This window comes from Triticum aestivum, chromosome 3A (assembly GCF_018294505.1).
Source record: "Triticum aestivum cultivar Chinese Spring chromosome 3A, IWGSC CS RefSeq v2.1, whole genome shotgun sequence".
NCBI lineage: Eukaryota > Viridiplantae > Streptophyta > Magnoliopsida > Poales > Poaceae > Triticum > Triticum aestivum.
The window spans coordinates 563,354,905-563,361,671 of record NC_057800.1 but is presented as its reverse complement, the minus strand read 5'-3'; positions in this window follow the sequence as shown (position 1 = coordinate 563,361,671).

The following is a 6,767-nucleotide window of genomic DNA, read 5'->3' as shown; positions in this document are numbered from 1 at the left end:
GCATTGTTAGTATCCTTTACCACACTTGTGCTTCGAAGTAGCACCATGTTTTTCATATGGAGAGTCTCCTATGTTGTCACTTCCATATACTAGTGGGAGTTTTTCATTATAGGATTAGATGCACATCCACTTAGTTTTCATTTTGAGCTTTCATATACTTATAGCTCTTAGTGCATTCATTGCATGGCATTCCCTACTCCTCATGTTGATATCGATTGATGGGCATCTCCATAGACCATTGGTTAGCCGCATCGATGTGAGACTTTCTTACCTTTTTGTCTTCTTTATACTTACCCCTATCATCATACTCTATTCCAGCCATAGTCCTATATCCATGGCTTGTGCTCATGTATTGCGTGAGGGTTGAAAAAGCTGAAGCGCGTTAAAAAGTATGAACCAATTGCTTGGCTTGTCATCGTGGTTGTGCATGATAAATACTTTGTGTTAATAAGACAGAGCATGACAAGACTATATGATTTTGTAGGGATAGCGTTCTTTAGCATTTGATATTCAGAAAGACATGCTTGTTTGCTGGGATGCCTGAGTATTGATGTCTTTATGTCAAATTATAGACTATTGCTTTGAATCACTTATGTGCCTTAATATTCATGCCATGATTTGATATATGATCAAGTTTTTGCTAGGTAGCATTCCACATCAAAAATTATCTTTTTTATCATTTACCTGTTCGAGGAAGAGCAGGAATTAAGCTTGGGGATGCTGATACGTCTCCGTCGTATCTATAATTTTTGATTGTTTCATGCCAATATTATACAACTATTACATACTTAACTTTTTATATGATTTATTGGACTAACCTATTGATCCAGTGCCCGGTGCCAGTTCCTGTTTTCTGCATGTTTTTTGTATCGCAGAGTATCCATATCAAACAAAGTACAAATGCCATAAAAATTTACGGAGAATTATTTTGGAATATTTGTGATTTTTTGAAGTTGGAATCACCGCAAACGGAGGCCCACATAGGGCAGAAGACACCAGGGCACGCTAGAGGCCCCTGGCACGTGGTGGTGGGTTGTGCCCACCCTGTACGTCGGTTGGACCTCTACTTCGGGCGCAAGGAAGCTTATATCCGAAAAAATCGTGTTAAAATCTCAGGGCAATCGGAGTTACGGATCTTCGAGAATATAAGAAACGGTTTTCGGCCAGATCTAGGGAACGCGAAACAGAAGAGAACAAAGAGGGAGATCCAATCTCGGAGGGGCTCCCGCCCCTCCGCCGCCATGGAGACCATGGACCAGAGGGGGAACTATCCTCCCATCTAGGGGGAAGGCCAAGGAATAAGAAGGAGGAGGGGGCTCTCTCCCCCTCTCCCCCGGTGGCGCCAGAGTGCCACCGGGGCAACGATCGGGACGGTGATCTACATCAACAATCTTGCGACTGTCAACACCAAATTTCTCCCCCTCTATGCAGCGGTGTAACACCTCTTCTCCCCGCTGTAATCTCTACTTAAACATGGTTCTCAACTCCATATATTATTTTCCAATGATCTATGGTTATCCTATGATGTTTGAGTAGATCCGTTTTGTCCTGTGGGCTAATCATGATCTTGGTTGGTATGATTGTATATTTTATTTATCGTGTTGTCCAACCGCGCCCTTCGTTCTTGCGCAAACATGAGGGGCCCCCACTGTAGGGTGTTGCAATATGTTCATGGTTCGCTTACGGTGGGTTGCGAGAGTGACAGAAACTTAAACCCGAGTAGGTGGGGGTATGACGTATGAGAATAAAGAGGACTTGATACTTAATGTTATGGTTGGGTTTCACGACCTTAATGATCTTTAGTAGTTGCGGATGCTTGCTAGAGTTCCAATCATAAGTGCATATGATCCAAGTAGATAAAGTATGTTAGCTCATTCCTCTCCCTCATATAAAATTGCAAGAATGATTATCGGTACTTGTTATCGATTGCCTAGGGACAAATGACTTCCTTATTGAAAAAAGCTTTCCACTTTTATTACCTTGCAATTTATCCATAGTTTTATTCCGCAAAGTACTTGTAGTTTTATCCTTGCAAAATAGTTTCATACTTGTTTCCGGTAAAGCAAACGTCAAGCGTGCGTAGAGTTGTATCGGTGGTCAATAGAACTTGAGGGAATATTTGTTCTACCTTTAGCTCCTCGTTGGGTTTGACACTCTTACTTATCGAAAGAGGCTACAATTGATCCCCTATACTTGTGGGTTATCAATCATCAACAAAGATAGGTGAAGTAGCAAACTGAGGATGACATTTCATTTTGACATTCAAAGTCCTTTCTTTATATTTGCATAATAATTTCTCTAGATCATCTCTATCCTTACAAGCAAGAATGTCCCTAGTTCTCTCCTCATTCATAACATAACCTTCCGGTACCTTTGGCAATTCATATCTAGGAGGGCTAGTTATAGTAGGTGTTTCAAGATTTCCAGTTTCAAGCTCATCATCAGTTTCAACAATATCATGTTGTCTTACTCTAGCAATTTGTTCATCAAGAAATTCACCTAGTGGCACATCATCATCAAGAAAGGTACTAGCATCATCATAAGTAGTATCATTCATAGCAGAAGTAGCATCATCAATAACTTGAGACATATCATGATTAATAGCATGTGGTGGTGTTGCAAGTTTACTTATAACAGAAGGTGAATCTAAAGCGGAGCTGGATAGCAGTTCCTTACCTCCCCTCATCTTAGAGGGATAAATCTTAGTCATAGCATCCTTTAGATTCTTCATAGTGATAAATTGATAATAATCCAAAGTGACTCAACAAATATAGCTATGCTCCCCAGCAATGGCGCCAGAAAAAGGTCTTGATAACCCACAAGTATAGGGGATTGCAACAGTTTTCGAGGGTAGAGTGTTCAACCCAAATTTATAGATTCGACACAAGGGGAGCCAAAGAATATTTGTAAGTATTAGTAGATGAATTATCAATTCAACCACACCTGGAGGTTAATTATATGTAGCAAGGTGATCAATAGCACAGTAATATGATAGTTTTGATAGTAGTGGTAACAGCAATAGTAACGATAACAGTGATAACAGTAATTTTGTAGCAAGTGCAACAGTAACGATAACAGTGGTAACTTAGCAAGAACAATATAAGAGAAATTCGTAGGCATTGGATCGATGCTTTGTTGGATGATAGTCATCATGTGACAGTCATAACCTAGGGCTATACGACACTAGCTCCAATTCATAAATATAATGTAGGCATGTATTCCGTAAATAGTCATACATGCTTATGGAAAGAACTTGCATGACATCTTTTGTCCTACCCTCCCGTGGCAGTGGGGTCCATAAGGAAACTAAGGGATATTAAGGCCTCATTTTAATAGAGAACTGGAACAAAGCATTAACACACGATGAATACATGAACTCCTCAAACTACGGTCATCATCGGGAGTGGTCCTGACTATTGTCACTCCGGGGTTGTCGGATCATAACACGTAGTAGGTGACTATAACTTGCAAGATCGGATCTAGAACATGGATATAATGGTGATAAAATAAACAGTTCAGATATGAAATCATGGCACCGGGAAGAAAGTGACAAGCATTAAGCATGGCAAAGTCATACAACATCAATCTCAGAACATAGTGGATACTAGGGATCAAGCCCTAACAAAACTAACTAGATTACATGATGAATCTCATCCAACTCCTCACCAACCAGCGAGCCTACGAAGGAATTACTCACTCCCGGTGGGGAGCATCATGGAATTGGCGATGGAGAAGGGTTGGTGATGACGAAGATCGAAGATCCCCCTCTCCGGAGCCCAAAACGGACTCCAGATCTGGCCTCCCGATGAAGAACAGGAAACGACGGCGGCTCCGTCTCGTGGAACACAATAATTCCTTTTTCATGATTTTTTTCTAGAAAAATGTGATTTTATAGCGTCAGTTTCAGGGTCTGCGGTGGGGTGGGGGTGGGGGGGAGGCGCGCCATGGTGGGTTGTGCCCACCCAGGTGCCCACCTCTGGTGATTCTCAGCTCCAGAAATTCTCTTTTATTGTATAAAAAATCCTCGCAAAGTTTTTCCCATTCCAGGAACTTTTATTTCTGAACAAAAACAACACCATGGTAGTTCTACTAAAAATAGTGTCAATCTAGGTTAGTTTCATTCAAATCATGCAAATTAGAGTCCAAAACAATAGGAAAAGCATTATGAAAAGTAGATACGACGGAGACGTATCAATATACTATTCTATGTTATTTTGGGGGCTAACCTATTAACCTAGAGCCCAGTGCCAGTTCCTGTTTTTTCCCTGTTTTTGAGTTTCGCAGAAAAGGAATACCAAACGGAGTCCAAACGGAATAAAACCTTCATGATGATTTTTCTTGGACCAGGAGACAACCATGAGACTCGGAGATGAAGTCGGAGGACCCACGAGGCGGCCACAAGGACGGAGGGTGCGCACCCAACCTTGTGGGCCCCCTGTGTACCTCCTGGCCTAATTCTTTCGCCTATATATTCCCAAATATCCCCAAACCACCAGAGGCATCCAAGAAAACACTTTTCCACCGCCGCAACCTTTTGAACCCATGAGATCCCATCTAGGGACATTTTCTGGCACCTTGCTGGAGGGGGTTTCGATCACAGAGGGCTTCTACATCAACTCTATTGCCCTTCCGATGAAGCGTGAGTAGTTTACCACAGACCTATGGGTCCATAGCTAGTAGCTAGGTGGCTTCTTCTCTCTCTTTGATTCTCAATACCATGTTCTCCTCGATGTTCTTGGAGATCTATTTGATATAATACTTTTTGCGGTGTGTTTGCTGAGATCCGATGAATTGTGGATTTATGATCAGCTTATCTATGAATATTATTTTAATCTCCTTTGAATTCTTTTATGCATGATTTGATATCTTTATAATTCTCTTTGAACTATCGGTTTGGTTTGGCCAACTAGTTTGTTTTTTCTTGCAATGGGAGAAGTGCTTAGCTTTGGGTTCAATCTTGCGGTGTCCATTCCCAGTGATAGTAGGGGCAGCAAGGTACATATTGTATTGTTGCCATCGAGGATAAAAAGATGGGGTTTCCATCATATTGCTTGAGTTAATTCCTCTACATCATGTCATCTTACTTAATGTGTTACTCTGTTCTTCATGAACTTAATACTCTAGATGCAGGCAGGAGTCGGTCGATGTGTGGAGTAATAGTAGTAGATGTAGAATCATTCCGGTCTACTTGACACAGACGTGATGCCTATATTCATGATCATTGCCTTAGATATCGTCATAACTTTGCGCTTTTCTATTAATTGCTCGGCAGTAATTTGTTCACCCACCGTATTATTTGCTATCTTGAGAGAAGCCTCTAGTGAAACGTATGGCCCCCGGGTCTATTTTCCATCATATAAGTTTCTATTTTCCATCATATTAGTTTTCGATTTACTATTTTGCAATCTTTTACTTTCCGATCTATAAACTAAAAATACCAAAAATATTTACTTTACCGTTTATCTATATCTATCAGATCTCACTTCTGCAAGTAACCGTGAAGGGATTGAAAGCCCCTTTATCGCATTGGGTGCAAGTTGTTTGGTTCTTTGTGCAGGTATTCGGTGATTTGTGCGTTGTCTCCTACTGGATTGATATCTTGGTTCTCAAACTGAGGGAAATACTTATCTCTACTTTGCTGCATCACCCTTTCCTCTTCAAGGGAGAAACCAATGCAAGCTCAAGAAGTAGCACATGCCCTTGATGCCCATCTTCTGCTATATGGTGTGTTTTGACCTGGAAAAAATCAAAAGGAAGCTTTCGGGATGAAGCGCCGCCGTCTCGAGGCGGAACTTGCGCAGAGCCAATCTAGGGCTCCAGCGGAGCTATTCTGCCGGGGAAACCTTCTCTTTGGGAGGGAGAAATCATCGCCAATGTCATCACCAACGATCCTCTAATCGAGAGGGGGTCAATCTCCATCAACATCTTCACCAGCACCATCTCCTCTCAAACCCTAGTTCGTCTCTTGTATCCGATCTCTGTCTCAAAACCTGAGATTGGTACCCGTGGGTTGCTAGTAGTGTTGATTACTCCTTGTAGTTGATGCTAGTTGGTTTATTCGGTGGAAGACCATATGTTCTTAATGATAATTAATACTCCTATGATTATGAACATGAATATAATTTGTGAGTAGTTCATTTGTTCCCGAGTACATGGGAGAAGTCTTGTTATAAGTAATCATGTGAATTTGGTATTCGTTCGATATTTTGATGAGATGCATGTTGTCTTTCCTCTAGTGGTGTTATGTGAACGTCGATTACATGAAACTTCACCATTATTTAGGCCTAGGGGAAGGCATTGGGAAGTAATAAGTAGATGATGGGTTGTTAGAGTGACGGAAGCTTAAACCCTAGTTTATAAGTTGTTTCGTAAGGGGCTGATTTGGATCCATATGTTTCATGCTATGGTTAGATTTATCTTAATTCTTCTTTCATAGTTGCGGATGCTTGCAAGAGGGGTTAATCATAAATGGGAGGCTTGTCCAATGAAGGCAAGCACCGGTCCACCCACATATCAAATTATCAAAGTAACGAATGCGAATCATATGAGCATGATGAAAACTAGGTTGAAAGTAATTCCCGTGTGTCCTCGGGAGCGCTTTGCTTTATATAAGAGTTCGTCCAGGCTTGTCCATTGCTACAAAAAGGGTTGGGCCACCTTGCTGCACCTTAACACAACTATCCGTTACCGATAATTTTAGTGCTTGCAGAGAACACCTTGCTGAAAACCGCTTGTCATTTCCTTCTGCTCCTTGCTGGGTTCGACAC